Below are 16,648 nucleotides of genomic sequence, written 5' to 3'. Positions count from 1 at the left end.
AAGTACTATGACAGTTAGGCGGGTGGTGAGAAAACCTGGATTTCACGGTCGAGCGGCTGCTCATAAGCCGCACATCACGCCGGTAAATGCAAAACGAAACCTCGCTTGGTGTCAGGAGTGTAAACGTTGGACGACTGAACAGCGGGAAAACGTATAGAGTGACGAATCGCGGTACAAAATGTGGCGATCCGTTGGCAGGCTGTGAGTGCGGCGAATGCACGGTGAATGTCATCTGCCAGAGAGTGCAGTGCCAACAGTAAAATTCGGAGGCGGTGGTGTTATGGTGTGGTCGTGTTTTTCACGGAGGGCCTTGTTCGGCTTGTTATTTACTATCACAGCACAGCCCTAGATGCATGTTTTAAGCACCTTCTTGCTTCCCACTGTTGAAGTGCAATTCGGGGATGGCGATTGTACCTGATAATGCAGAGCCTGTGGCGGAGTGATTACACGACAATAACATCCCAGTAATGGCGGGAGTCCTGACCTGAATCCATAGAACACCTCTGAGAGGTTTTGGAACCCCGACTTCGTGCCAGGCCTCACTGACCGACATCGATAACTCTCCTCAGTGCAGCACTCTCTGAAGATTGTGCTGCAATTTCCCAAGAAACCTTCCAGCAACTGATGCCAGCGAGAGTGGAAGCTGTCATCAAGGTGATGGGTGGGCCAACACCATACTGAATTCCAGGATTACCGATGGAGGGCGGCACGAACTTGTATATCATTTTCAGCCAGGTGTCCGGATACTTTTGATCACATAGTGCACATTCAGTTTAATTCTGCCGAAACCGGTCATGTGGTAAAAGTTTTAAACGAGCTTGGCTTGTATTTTAATAATGTCATCGATATCAGGTCGTCCACCAGAAGTCACAAATGATTCAAATGGCTCTGAGCACTATGGGACTTAACATCTGAGGTCATCAGTCCCCCAGAACTTAGAACTAGTAAAACCTAACTAACCTAAGGACATCACACACATCCATGCCCGAGGCAGGATTCGAAACTGCGACCGTATCGGTCGCGAGGTTCCAGACTGAAGCGCCTAGAACCGCTCGGCCACAAGGTCGGCCCAGAAGTCACAATGACGAACTTTGATACCGACAGTGCCTCTGCAGGAATATTTGTTACTGTGTCTGTCGGGGTAGTAGGCCTGTAGTGTGCAGGGCTCTTACTTGAGATGAACATTTGTTAAGTACCTCATTCCAATAAAGAAAACCTAGTATACAATAAGACATAAAATTTTACATCAACATAAGAGAAAAATGCATGAGCTCATCCTATAACAATGTATGTACCAGAACCTGGCTAGTCATATATTTCAATTTGAAACATAGTACTGGTAGTTTAGCAGAATCAGCAGGACAAAATCTTTATTATAGAGTTGATTTATATATCTTGTAAATGCGGTTTTATAAAAATATTTGACACCCCCCGCAAAACACACACACACACACACACACACACACACACACACACACACACACATATATGCACACAAATTAACACAACACGTATTTCCTTTCGAAATGTCTGAAATAGTGTAGATTGTTGAGGCCTCAAATTAGAAATATAATTTACATGTTTGACTAGTGGGATACCACTCAAATTTTCAAATATAAGCTGCGTAAGTCACTACTTAAAGAGAGCTTGATAGCATTGAAAAGTATCAAACTTGTGTTTTGATTTTAATATAAGGGTGTTCCTTGGTATACTGCGACATTTTGTAGTGTTAATTATGTATGCATAAGCAATCTTTAGTGCAGTGTCTTCACAATTGTTAATTTCTGTGATTAGTTTAAGTCTTTCAGTTATGCCCTCTCTAAGAGTTTGTAATCATGATTAAAACAACAGTAAAATTTTATTTATAGTTCTTAGTTAGATAAAGAATTTAATAAAAATCCAACAAACAAAAAATTACAGGCACACTCTGAAGACTCTCAGTTTGAGCCTCACAGACAAGATAGCTGGAGCAAAATTAAGCATAATGAGAAGCTCAGACAGGCACGTACTAGTCACGTCAAAAACCACAAAATTCTCAGAAAAGTACAGTGAAAAACAGTGTCACTATATTGTATCACAATATCAGGGAATTAAAAAACAAAGTAGTTGAGCTTCTTGTTTGTATAAAATATTTAGAAACCGAGGGTGGAATAGATGTACATCGTATAGTGACAGATATGCAAGAAGTAGATGCAGGTCGACATAAGGTTTCAGCACTTGTAAGCGGAGACACTATGGAGGGAGGGTGAGTTGCCATATATGCTACAATTTATCACAGTCTGATAAAATGTAGAAACTGAAAAATATTGTGTAGAGCAACACATAGCAGCATATGCCTGTGAGCTTAAACTAAATAATGGTACTTTTATAACTGTAGCTGTGTGAAGGTCCCCACTGGGAAATTTCCAGCTACTTACTAAAAAATTTAGATCTTTTGTTGCGCTATCTGTCAGATAGAGGGAAGCAAATTGTTTGTGGGGATTTCAATACAGCTTTTCTGAAGGAGTCTGGTAGAAAGAATGACCTTGAAGAATTATTTGGTTCTTTCGATTTGACATCAGCTACTGATTTTCCTACTCAGGCAGTACGGGAAAGCTCCACACTGACAAACAATACAAACAATGTTTTTATAGAGCAAGATAAATTTCATAAAATAAAAACTTTTCCTGTTAAGAATAGTCTTTCTGCTCATGGTGCACAGCTAGTTACAGTATATTATATAGCTCCATACAGTAATAAAAAACAGTCCTCCAAAATAGCGCTTTCAATTAATGATTTAACAGTTAAAAATTTTAGGGAAAGCTTGCATGCGACAGTTAAGACTGGAAAAAGATGAATAGTGAACCTAATGCTGCTGTAAACTTTAACCTGTCTCATGATGCATTTGTGAGTACAGTTTCCCTAAGAAAACAGTGGAACATAATTATAAGAAACCATTTAAAAAGCCTTGGCTTACTAAATGAATAATATTATCTTGTAAATAGAAAAGCGAAACGTATCTTTTAGCTAGGAGGAGTAATGATCCAGAAACAGCCAAACATTGTAAAAACTACTACACTGTATTAAGTACAGTTTTTAAAAACATCCAGAAGTAAGTGCATTATGTCTGAGTATAGCACTTCTGATAATAAAATTAAAACAATCTGGAATATTGTTAAACGGGTTACAGAACAACCGAGAGCACAGGAAGAGTGTTTTTTTGTCAAATTCAATGAAAAGTTTGTTAACAAAAAGTCAGACGCAGAAAATACTTTTAATAATCATTTTTTAACTGTTGTAGAGAAAATAGGATCCATCTGTTCATTACAAAATGCAAGGCTGTATTTGGAGGAGGCACTATCTATGCAGTTTGATAAAACTGAAATTCAACCAACCTCTCCTACAGAGATCAGGAAAATAATAAATTCACTCAAAAGTAAAAGCTCCCATGGAATTGATGGCCTTTCCAACAGAGAACTAAAAGCTTGTTACCTAGAGATAAGTAGATTTCTCAGCCACATATGTAGTAGCTAACTAGAACACGGCATTTTTCCAGATAGACTGGAATATGCTATTGTTAAATCATTGCATAAAAAAGGATATCTCTGATGTTAACAACTACTGCCCAATCTCACATCTGACAGCCTTATCCAAAATTCTTGAAAAAGTAACGTATTCAACAGTAGCTTCATATATTTGTAAAAATGAAGTACTAACAAAATGTCAATTTGGTTTTCAAAAAGGCTTCTCAATAGAAGATGCTGTATATATTATTTACAATCAAATATTAAATGCTCTGAATAACCGAACATCTTGACTGGAATACTCTCTTTCAAATTCTGAAGGTGGCAGGGGTAAAATATAGGGAGCGAAAGGCTATTTACAATTTGTGCAGAAACCAAGTGGCAGTTATAAGAGTTGAGGGGCATGAAAGGGAAGCAGTGGTTGGGAAGGGAGTGAGACAGGATTGTAACCTTTCCCCGATGTTATTCAATCTGTATATTGAGCATGCAGAAATGGAAACAAAAGAAAAATTCGGAGTAGGAATTAAAATACATGGAGAAGAAATAAAAACTTTGAGGTTCGCCGATGACATTGTAATTCTGTCAGAGACAGCAAAGGACTTGGAAGAGCAGTTGAACGGAATGGATAGTGTCTTGAAGGGAGGATATAACCTGAACATCAACAAAAGCAAAACGAGGATAATGGAATGTAGTCGAATTAAGTCGGGTGATGCTGAGGGAATTAGATTAGGAAATGAGACACTTAAAAGTAGTAAAGGAGTTTTGCTATTTGGGGAGCAAACTAACTGATGATGGTCGAAGTAGAGAGGATATAAAATGTAGACTGGCAATGGCAAGGAAAGCGTTTCTGAAGAGGAGAAATTTGTTAACATCGAGTATAGATTTAAGTGTCAGGAAGTCGTTTCTGAAAGTATTTGTATGGAGTGTAGCCATGTATGGAAGTGAATCATGGACGATAAATAGTTTAGACAAGAAGAGAATAGAAGCTTTCGCAATGTGGTGCTACAGAAGAATGTTGAAGATTAGATGGGTAGATTACGTAACTAATGAGGAGGTATTGAATAGAATTTTGGAGGAGTTTGTGGCACAACTTGACTAGAAGAAGGGATCGGTTGGTAGGACATGTTCTGAGGCATCAAGGGATCACCAATTTAGTACTGAAGGGCAGCGTGGAGGGTAAAAATCGTAGAGGAAGACCAAGAGATGAATACACTAAGCACATTCAGAAGGATGTAGGTTGCAGTAGGTACTGGGAGATGAAGAAGTTTGCATAGGCTAGAGTAGCATGGCGAGCTGCATCAAACCAGTCTCTCGACTGAAGACCACAACAACAACAACAACCGAACATCACCCTTTGGGATTTTTTGTGGTCTCTCAAACGCTTTTAACTGTGTGAATCATGGAATTCTTCTAGATAAGATTTAGTACTGTGGTATGAGTGGGACAGTGCACAGTGCACAAATGGTTTACTTCATATTTAATTGGAAGAATGCAGAAGGTTGAAATTAACAGTACAGGTAGTCGGCCCTGTGTCAACTTTATCCATTTTCCATATTTACACATAACTTGGGCTTTACCTTGGAGAAGGAATTGTGTAGTGTGAAAGTGTTAAGTGTGTTTGGAAATTTAACGAAGCTACCCTTCGTCCGAATAGGAGTGCCGTGTTTGGTGAGTTTCGTATTTATACTTGGTTAATGCGCAAATATGAACTTTAGATGTAATCGCGCCAACTCGTACTTATACGAGCCTGATACATGATTTAATAAACTTCATCATCGAATATTTAATTTGAATTCCGCGAAGATAATAAAACAAACATAGTACGCGATTCTGTCACAGAAATATACATGCTTCCTGCACCTTTATTCTTCATTTGTACAGCAAAGAAAAGCAACAATAAGCAAATAAAACGAGAGATTTTTTTGTCTGATCCACATATCGCAGTAAACATGAGCATGGTCAAAAATAGAACGATCTAAGGCTCTATGAAGGACACTTCTAAAATATATCTGAAAACTTGAACAGAATAATACAGTTCGCATTAACTACGTGTTTACCGAGCGAGGTGGCGCAGTGGTTAGCACACTGGACTCGCGTTCGGGAGGACGAAGGTTCAATCCCGTCTCCGGCCATCCTGATTTAGGTTTTCCGTGATTTCCCTAAATCGTGTCAGGCAAATGCCGGGATGGTTCCTTTGAAAGGGCACGGCCGATTTCCTTCCCAATCCTTCCCTAAACCGAGCTTGCGCTCCGTCTCTAATGACCTCGTTGTCGACGGGACGTTAAACACTAACAACCACCACCAACTACGTGTTTAGCTTTTGTTGGGAAACAAAATGGCGGATGCACCAGCGTGTGTTTTTAGGAGCTCTAAGCCTGGCGTTACCAGGTAGCATTCATCTCACGCTAGGTGGGGAGAACCTACGTCATAATGACGTAACGCTACGTCATCGTGACGTAAATAACCTAAATCGACTAAATTAGTACGTATATCGATATTTGCAGTTGTACCGATAACGCCAAAGCTAAATGTAAATACATGTGTACAAACGAAGTGACAGTTGTGTGATATGCTCATCCCAGCTGAATTAATTATAAATGTAATCCCCACAATTTGAGATGTTACTGTGTTTTATGAACATAATGACTGTCTGAACGAAGTAGCCATAAGGAAAGTTTTTTAAAAAAAAAGTCTATCATTCTTTTTAGATCCGATGAATAGTGCATAAATCGTGTGGACAGAAATGTGAAGTAATCAATTATTGAGCTGCAATCCAAAGAATGTGGGATGTTATTGTGTGTTTCATGAACAAAACGAATAACTGAATGAAGGAATCATAACCATAACGCAACTTAAAAAGTGTCTAGTCGTTTTTTTTAATCCGATTAATCTTGCATAAATCATGTGGATAAAAACGTGAAATAGGGAGAAATTAAAGTGTTTCGTATTTCTATAAAAGCCAATGAATTGTGCATAATTCACGTTAAACTGCGAAATTGAAGTGGTTCCGAAGATAATTTCGAATGCTGCTAGAAATTTCATTTAATTTTACCTTCTTGTTGTAAATCAACTAAGAAAGACAGCGAAATCTTTCAGACTATCTTTATGGATCTGCTACCTTTCTCATCTCCGTTAGAGCCTATGTTCAGAACGCCGTACACGCTAGCAACACCGGACAATAAGACAATGAAAGCACACAAACGAATAACAATGCAGATTCAAGAAGCACACAACAGTCGATACATACAGAATGCGCACACTAGACGATAGGACAACTCATGATGATGCGTGCCTACGTCACTATGACGTACGGCTCTCCTCTCCTAGCGTGAGATGAATGCTAGTGGACATTACTGTCACTTGCTGACGCGCCCAGCACACATTGGCAACAACGATTCCCTCCACTCGCTCCGTACTAATCTGTCAAAAGCCGCAACTTATTTTAAACGCACTATAAGAATCGTTTAAACTACGTGCTGGTTTTTCTCTCAATGTAGTGGAAGAATCAGAGAAACTAACAGCTGAATGCAATACATATGCCGCTCAAGTTACGAATATTACTATATGTTGACAGGATTATGAAGTATACTCGTCTTCATTGTTATACAGAGTGATGAATTAGCGATCGTGGTGGTCTTGTTGGCAGAGCACCATGTTCCGGCCTTTGAGATCTTGGGTTCAATCCCAGAGAGCTGCGGGGATTTTTCCTACTTCCACTGCCTCCTGAAAGGCCCCACGTCTACTAAGCCCCCCGGCGAATAAAAAGGCTGCTCTTGTACATGCAGTTACGCTGAAAGTCCGGGTACGATCTTGCACCCCAGACTTTACCTTCAAAGAGAGGTTTTTAATTATTGGTCGACTTCATGAGACGAACTATTGGCCAGTAATGAAAATAATTACACTATCTTCGCACTGTCTCAAAGAGTGAACGTTTTTGAAATTATTTTGTCATATTACTGTACAGTTCAGAGAACAAACAACAACAAAAAATTATTTTCGATGAAATACCGAAACATGCTAAGCACCCTAATGAAAAGTTCCAGCTTAAACAGAGTTTTAACATGTTGTAAGACGTATGTAATCCTAACGATATGCACTAGGTACAACGTTTGTCAATAAATAAAACGCTACTATACGTGGTGATTCAGATTTTACAATGGGCAGAGGAACAACGAAACGCACGTTGTGGTTTAATTTCAGCTTAAATGGATAATAGAAGAATGTAATGGACTAAATATAGGAATCTTGTTAGGAATAAAAGATAATGGTAAAACACAATAGAAGAAATACAACTGCATTACTAAAAAAAATACAATGCCAAAAGCTGCCACGAACAAAGATCCGTAAACGGAAAGAAATTCCAAATTCGAAAGCGCTGTAAATTGAGTACGTACTCCGATCTTAATTTATGGATAATAAATTAAGTCATTTGTTAAGATGTGAGAACTTAAGTTTCTTCCGGTGTATAAAATGTCCAAGTAACTTGCGGGAATGCAGCCGGGTGACTTCGTTTTACCTTGAAAATCGTATGGTGTGCCTCTGTCGAAATATCGGCGGTTGTCGAAGACGTCACCCGATTTCATTCCCATTAAGTTACTTGAACATTTGTACAATATTGACTTTTTACCTTTATACTGTGTTTTCTTTTTAACCTCAGAAAATCGTTCTAATCCTGCCTAGACTCCTTCAATTTGCCAAGTTTCATGGATGAAACTATGAAATATTCTGGAAATGCGTAAACGAAAATGAGATGTCAACAACGGCTACAGAACCGTTTTGCGGGTATCGTGTTTAATTTTGCCTTCACACAGGGACTGTAACTTCACATACAACTTAAAGCAAACGGTTCAGGAGCTTTCCAGATATATGGTAAACTGGTAGCTCAAAACCAGGGAATTGTAAGCACAAAGATAAAAGACAACAGAAATTTCTAAAACCACCCCTTGGAATATTCGTATCGCTATCTTATTGACAAACGTAGGCAAAGAAAACAGAGTGATGTGCAGCAACGACAATACCCTTCGCACTATCAAACAATATATGCATACTAGCCCAGCCATACTTGAGAACATCTCAAACAAAACAATGTGACAATTGTCTTTCAATCAACTTACGTATCAAGAGGCTCCCTGTAGCTCGATACCTTTGACCAAACTCAGTAGTAAGTCGCATTTAGATATTCTATTTACAAATCTTCGTTACGAATGAATCGGCACAGCTTATACTGCAGCAACATCGTTGAATTCTGTTTCACATAATCTCTGGACCGAGTCCAGAGAACAAACATGCGATCAGCGATGTTTCTTCAAACATTATGGAGCACAGGCTGTTTCTTTTCACTATAAAGCAGACCCGACTTTTATTATTTTATGCACAATAAAGCAAATTATGCCGGCATTCCTTTTCGTTGACAACGTATTTTAACAATAAAATCATCATTATAGTCCCTGTGAGGCGGCAGAACAAATCCAGTACCCATGTGTACGCTATTTCTGCAGCAATTTCAGTAACACATTAACATCTAGCTGAAAAGAACCCTTTTATTTTGATCTATTTTCACTTGTTTTTTGCTTCGGAAATAAAAAAGCGCAATAAATCACCTCTTTTACACAGAATTTAACTTATCGAATTCAGAGTAAGTTATAATGTTATAAACTACATTTGGTGTTTCGTATTATGGTGCAAAGATCAATAAAGTTTTTGGTTGTTCAACACGCCACGTATATGTGCTTATCCGTGCGAAAAACACGATTCACTATGGAACTCGTGGTATGAATACTGCTCACTTTTCCTTAAACCGTTAATATTTCTGTTTCTGTTACCTGGTTTAGGGTATACCGAAGGGGTTGGTCGAGATTACGAATTTTGTTGCGACGTTCCCGCTTTTGCTTGTTTCATACATATATCGGTGGACTTGAATATTGTCTTTTCCTTTACTGGTATCAAATTATGTTTTCGCTGAGTTGTTTGGTGAACTAAGTCATTTTTTATGCTGCTAAAATTGTTCGCTCACACAACGATTCTTCGTTTACGTAGTTTCTCTCTAAAAGCCAGTATACTTTTCCGATGAATTGGTCGTCTGTCTTCATTACGTTGCACAATTCACCAGTTCAGACGGTTTTGTCGGAGTGCGAATCAATGTGATATGCGCCGTTTCCATAATAAAGGCTAGAGCATTCTAAAATATTCGATAATATTCTTAGAATTTCGATAACATTATAGAACAATCTCGAATTTTTTTTCCTTGATACAATGATGCTGAAGGTACATACGTCGTTTTGGTGACCACCACGTAATGGCGTACACTTCAAGTAGTCATATCTCCACAACCTAAACAGCTGCCACCGCACCACCGCAGAACCAAGATAGTGTACAACTTGGGGACCACACAAACCAGTGGGTGGTGGTGGGCGGTTTCAAAAATATCCCAAAATAATTTACACATTCTTTGAAACTTAATATCTCCTGAATTAAAGGATATAGAAGTGAAAAGTTTCTGCTGTCATACACATTTACGGTAAACATCAAGGTGTTACACGCTGCCAGCCTCTGTGGCCGAGCGGTTCTAGGCGCCTCAGTCTGGAACCGCGCTGATGCTACGTTCTCAGGTTCGAATTCTGCCTCGGGCATGGATTTGTCTGATGTCCTTTGGGTAGTTAGGTTTAAGTAGTACCAAGTCTAGGGGACTGATGAGCTCAGATGTTAAGTCCCATAGTGCTTAGAGGCATTTCTATCCATCTATCTACATCCGAATCCCGCTCCAGCTACCGCCGGGTCTGGTTGCTGACGAGTCCCGTCCAGTTGGCTCGGTCCTTCCACCATTTTCTTCCTCCACTTGCTGCCAGGTCACACCTCTCCTTTCTACAGATATTCTCACTCCCATTTTCCACCGTGTTCTTGGGCGCCCTCTAGGACTTTTCCCATCCATCTTTAGTTCTTCCATAATTTTGGGGATTGTCTGCCCATGCATCCTTTTAACATGCCCATACCACCTTAACCTCTTTTTTTCAATTTCTTCTCTCATACTTTCTTGTTTAAGGTCCTTTCTAATCTCTACATTCCTTACTCTGTCCATTCTTGTTTTTCCCTTAACTGCTCTGAGAAATTTTATTTCCCCTGCTTGCAGTCTGCTCCAGTCCCTTTCTGTCATTGTCCATGTTTCTCAACCATAGGTGACAGTAGGAAAGTAATAAATCTTATACATAAGGAGTTTTGCTGTTTCTGAAACTTCCTTATTCCATATCAGGTGTTTTATTGTTTGGTAGAAATTTCCTCCCTTCTGTAACCTCCTATTAATTTCGTTGGTTATTCTTCCATCCCTAGATACTTCACTCCCTAAATAAGTGAAACTTTCTACCGCTTTGAGGGGTTCTCCATTCAAGGTAATATTTCCGTTGATCCCTTTCTTTCTTCCAAATACCATTACTTCACTCTTATCTTTCTTTATTTTTAATCCACACTTTTTCATTATTTCCTTCCATGCATCAAGCTGTAACTGTACATCTACCTCTTTATCACCTCATATTACCACACCATCTGCAAAAATCATCTTTTTCGTTTACTATATCTTTAACGGCCCTGTTCATTCCCTCCATCACAACATTAAAAAGTGCAGGAGGTAGAATATTTCCTTGCTTAAGTCCTTGTCTTATTTCGAAGTATTCAGAGTTCCCCAATGGTGTTCTAATTCTAGAATTGTGTCCTCTGTACTTTGTCTTTATTACATTAATGTAACCATCTTCTATATCTATCTTCTTCATTTCTTCCCAGAGTCTTTCCCTGTTAACTGAGCCATATGCCTTTTCTATGTCTATAAAAACTATTATCACCCTTTTGCTATACTCCCAACTTTTATCCATCAGTTGACGGATAGAAAATATCAGGTCTATCGTGCTTCTTCCTTTCCTAAACCCATTCTCTTCTTCACTCAGCTCCTTTTCTATCTTTTCACTTATTCGATTTAGTAAAATTCTTTCAAAAATCTTGTATGACTCATAAGGGTTATTCCTCTGTAGTTTTTACAAAGTCTTTTATTGCCTTTCTTGAAGATGAGAACAATGTCTCCTGTTCTCTAATCGTCAGGTATTGTACTACTTCTCCACATGCTTGATAGTACCCTATACAGCCACTCCATTCCCACTGGACCTGCTGCTCTTATCATGTCCACTGATACTGCCATTTGAACCATTTTTTGTTACACGCTCTAAACGGTCACCTTCCAACGCAATGCATCGTCCACGACTTACAACAGAGCACATACAAATTGCATTGTTTCTAATGTAAAGCATTGCGGACTAGCTTATTTGCTACGCCGCTAAAGCGGAGTTATTGAACGCAGTTTTCCGAAATTCCTTCACCAGGGAAGACGAATGGAATATTCCAGAATTTGAAACACGAACATCTGCTAGCATGAGTTTCTTAGAAGTAGATACCTTAGGGGTTGCGAAGCAACTCAAGTCGCTTGATACGGGCAAGTCTTCACGTCCAGATTGTATACCGATTAGGTTCCTTTCAGATTACGCTGATACTATAGCTCCCTACTTAGCACTCATATACAACCGCTCGCTCACCGATAGATCTGTACCTACAGATTGGAAAATTGCGCAGGTCGCACCAGTGTTCAAGAAGGGTAGTAGAAGTAATCCATTTAACTACAGACCTATATCATTGACGTCGGTTTGCAGTAGGGTTTTGGAGCATATACTGTATTCAAACATTATGAATCATCTCGAAGGGAACGATCTATTGACACGTAATCAGCATGGCTTCAGAAAACATCGCTCTTATGCAACGCAGCTAGCTCTTTATTCGCACGAAGTAATGGCCGCTATCGACAGGGGATCTCAAGTTGATTCCGTATTTCTAGATTTCCGGAAAGCTTTTGACACCGTTCCTCACAAGCGACTTCTAATCAAGCTGCGGAGCTATGGGGTATCGTCTCAGTTGTGCGACTGGATTCGTGATTTCCTGTCAGGAAGGTCGCAGTTCGTAGTAATAGACGGCAAATCATCGAGTAAAACTGAAGTGATATCAGGTGTTCCCCAGGGAAGCGTCCTGGGACCTCTACTGTTCCTGATCTATATAAATGACCTGGGTGACAATCTGAGCAGTTCTCTTAGGTTGTTCGCAGATGATGCTGTAATTTACCGTCTAGTAAGGTCATCCGAAGACCAGTATCAGCTGCAAAGCGATTTAGAAAAGATTGCTGTATGGTGTGTCAGGTGGCAGTTGACGCTAAATAACGAAAAGTGTGAGATGATCCACATGAGTTCCAAAAGAAATCCGTTGGAATTCGATTACTCGATAAATAGTACAATTCTCAAGGCTGTCAATTCAACTAAGTACCTGGGTGTTAAAATTACGAAAAACTTCAGTTGGAAGGACCACATAGATAATATTGTCGGGAAGGCGAGCCAAAGGTTGCGTTTCATTGGCAGGACACTTAGAAGATGCAACAAGTCCACTAAAGAGACAGCTTACACTACACTCGTTCGTCCTCTGTTAGAATATTGCTGCGCGGTGTGGGATCCTTACCAGGTGGGATTGACGGAGGACATCGAAAGGGTGCAAAAAAGGGCAGCTCGTTTTGTATTATCGCGTTATAGGGGAGAGAGTGTGGCAGATATGATACACGAGTTGGGATGGAAGTCATTACAGCATAGACGTTTTTCGTCGCGGCGAGACCTTTTTACGAAATTTCAGTCACCAACTTTCTCTTCCGAATGCGAAAATATTTTGTTGAGCCCAACCTACATAGGTAGGAATGATCATCAAAATAAAATAAGAGAAATCAGAGCTCGAACAGAAAGGTTTAGGTGTTCGTTTTTCCCCCTCGCTGTTCGGGAGTGGAATAGTAGAGAGATAGTATGATTGTGGTTCGATGAACCCTCTGCCAAGCACTTAAATGTGAATTGCAGAGTAGTCATGTAGATCTCTTAGGTCATCCAGTGTTTGTGGATTTGTGGTGTAGGGCCTGTACGGTGTCCTTGTCCAGAAGCAGAGGTCTAACGGTGTTAAACTCGGTGAACGATCTGGGTACTCCAACGCCCTGTCCATCTCGAAGGGAATGCGCGGTTCAGAAATATCTATGAGGGTAACTAACGCAGTCGTACGGGCCGCAAGCAGCTGATTTTCAGTAATTAATGTTATTTGCTGTAGGGTGAAACTTGCCGGAGAAACTTGAACGCATTAATCCATTCGGCATATATTGCTCGGTAATGAAGTGCGCAAATTATATTTGCCCATGCACCACACCGACGCAACAAAGAGCCCTGGTGAGCACTTCGGATTCCGATATGATTACAGCAAATATTTATGTCATTTTAAGCACCGCTCCCGTTCCCCTGCATAGCTGTCGATAACTACCAGGCATGCGAGCTGTGATTTAGTGCAGACCCTGCTGGGAATGTGGACAGAGATTTGTCCCCCTCATCGCCCGCCAACTGACAGCTCAATTTGTTTACATTTCTCTGCAAGCCTCCCACACAATGAGTTAATAATATAGACAGAAACAAAATGAATACAGCGATTACAAACGGCTGTAACTATTTAATGCATAGCTATAGATAGTTAAGAATTACACAAAACGTAAAATGAAGTTTAACTCCAGTGATAGCACAGAGCAGTGAATCGGAAACCGGCGCATGCGCGTTGATGCGTAAATGAAAAGTCTCGCGTCATAATTGAAAACTGCACATCCCTTACAGAAGGCATTCTATGCATCAGAGTTTAACAGTTTTCGTTCTGCCAAAACAGTATAGACGAGATTTCATCAACGATACAGCCAAAATGGTTCAAATGGCTCTGCCTAAGGGCTTCACACACATCCATGCCCGAGGCAGGATTCGAACCTGGCGACCGTAGCGGTCGCTCTGTTCCAGACTGTAGCGCCTAGAACCGCACGGCCACTCCGGCCGGCATACAGCAAAAAACCTCAAAATGCCAACAACATTGTTGTTTGAAGAAAGCGGATGTTTGAGAAAAGGAAAAAGCACAGGACGACCATGTGTATCAGTACAAAACGTAGGAAGAATTCGCCTTTCGTTCGAACGAACACCATGGAAATACACGTACGAATCCAGTACGGAGTTACAAACGCCACAAACAATGGCCAAGCGTGTTCTCAGAACGAAGCTTATAATGGAACAACATCTCAGATTTTGCTGTACATCTCAAGACGTGACATCCAATGAATTTCTCTTAATATGGTTGTGTATGTGCCTCCTCTATCGAATACGATTTGACATCACGTCTTGCGCATTGCTATCCGCCCGAATAGCAGCGCGCGTTAGCACGCCGCTTCCGGGATACGGGGAGATTCGTCGACCCGGATCGAATCCGCCCAGTCCATTACGGACGAGGGTCGGTGTGTCAGCCAACATGGATGTTGTTTTTAGGCTGTTTCCCACACTCAGTTAGGTGAATACCCCGTCTCAGTTACGTGATTCGCAAACATTTTGAAAACTTTCGCACACTTTCACATGGGGTAACACCAGACCCAGAAAAATGCCGTACATGAATCACGTCCCGATGTTTGGTTTGGGAGGGGAAGGGGTGGGGGTAAGAAGTGGCAACAAGGGCATTTGACTACCCTCTACAAATTAACATGTCGGTCTAGTGAATATTCGGGATAATGGTCAGGAAGAAGAACAAGAAGATATAAAATCCGCTCGGAGTGGCCGCGTGGTTTGAGGCGCCATGTCACGGATTGCACGACCCCTCCAGCCAGAGGTTCGAGGCCTCCCTCGGGCATGTTGTTCTCATCATGAGTTAGTTTAAGTAGTGTGTAAGTCTAGGGACCGATCTCAGCAGTTTGGTCCCTTAGAAATTCACACACACACAGAAGAAAAATATCTTGTGCTTTTCTAATGCGCTTGCGGCGAAAAGTCAACATGAGGAATTCTTCTTGTGGTGATCTTCAATCCAAAGACTGGTATTGTGCGGCTTTCCACGCTTGTGTGTCCTGTGTAACTCTCTCATCTCTGCATAACTACTGAAACATACATCAGTTTGAAGCTGCTTAGGGTATTAGAGGATTTGTCTCCTTCAACCATTTTACATTTCCCTCCATTAGCAAACATGATTTGTTGATGCCTCACTATATGGACTATCAACAAATCCCTCACCTTTCTTTTTTGGTCATGTTGTGTCATAAATATAATTTTTCCCAAATCGATTCAATACCTTCTGATTAGTTATTGGGTCTACCATCTAATCTTCAAGAATTTTCTGTAACATTATGCATGGCTACACTTTGGACAAGTACTTCCACAAACGAGAGCATGACACGTAAATTAACATTAGATGCCGAATAAATTCACATTTTCAAAAATGCTTTGCAGCTTAAATACTCTTTAATTTTGCAATTACCACTCTCCTCTGCCATTGCCAAGTAGTTGGCTGCCATGTGAAAAACGCTGCCGTGCATACACAGCCGCGCCACCGCCAGTGACGTCACTGGTGCCGAGTCCTGCACCATATACGGCAATGTTTTGGTTGCGCGTCAGCCGCGCCCGTTTAAACTTCACAATTAAAGAATCCAAGGCCGTACTCAACTGCAATCCACCGTCTTTACAGATGGTGTTGTCCGATATTTTGTAGTGCTTCATTTATTACGCTATCCCATGCGCCGTTGGTCCGTTTAATAATATAGGTAAAAAGATGTTTGCAATTTGATACCCGGCCAGAGTGGCCGTGCGGTTCTAGGCGCTACAGTCTGGAACCGAGCGACCGCTACGGTCGTAGGTTCGAATCCTGCCTAGGGCATGGATGTGTGTGATCTCCTTAGGTTAGTTAGGTTTAATTAGTTCTAAGTTTTAGGCGACTGATGACCTCAGAAGTTAAGTCACATATTCTTCTAATAATTTCCGGGTATGCAGCCGGATCCCGTCGACATTCTGACACGATATTTCGGCCCAGAGACGTCCGGCCATCATCAGGTGAGTACACAACTACTGAAGTGCCCAGGTGCAGTCGCGGTATTTATGCCGATTCTCGCGCACGTGTTGACATGCGCGGCATAGCCGAGTTGTATGTGCTGCCCTCGGTGGTGAAAGTAAAAGATCATCTAGTCATTGAGTATCGAATGACGCTGTCTATTCCGCTGTGAATGTACAATTTTAATAAAAGGATTCCAATTTTTATCC

The 16,648-nt window shown here is 40.7% G+C and overlaps 1 protein-coding gene across 5 annotated transcripts in view; it reads right to left on the bottom strand.

The window, feature by feature from the left end:
- LOC126283953 (high affinity copper uptake protein 1-like) overlaps positions 1-16,648 on the bottom strand; it is a 1,096,589-nt gene that overhangs the window by 409,302 nt on the left and 670,639 nt on the right. Inside the window, exon 1 of one of the 5 annotated variants that reach the window (XM_049982383.1) lies at positions 8,618-8,787. The exons of the other annotated variants lie outside the window; for them this stretch is intronic. The gene's annotated coding sequence lies outside the window, so the exon portion shown is untranslated. Of the gene's footprint in view, positions 1-8,617; positions 8,788-16,648 lie in introns of those variants that run through there. 5 annotated transcript variants of the gene reach the window in all.

The sequence above is a fragment of the Schistocerca gregaria genome, chromosome 8 (genome assembly GCF_023897955.1).
Source record: "Schistocerca gregaria isolate iqSchGreg1 chromosome 8, iqSchGreg1.2, whole genome shotgun sequence".
Classification (NCBI taxonomy): Eukaryota; Metazoa; Arthropoda; class Insecta; order Orthoptera; family Acrididae; genus Schistocerca; species Schistocerca gregaria.
The sequence above is the reverse complement of the archived record's forward strand: the minus strand, read 5'-3'. Positions and strand labels throughout refer to the sequence as shown.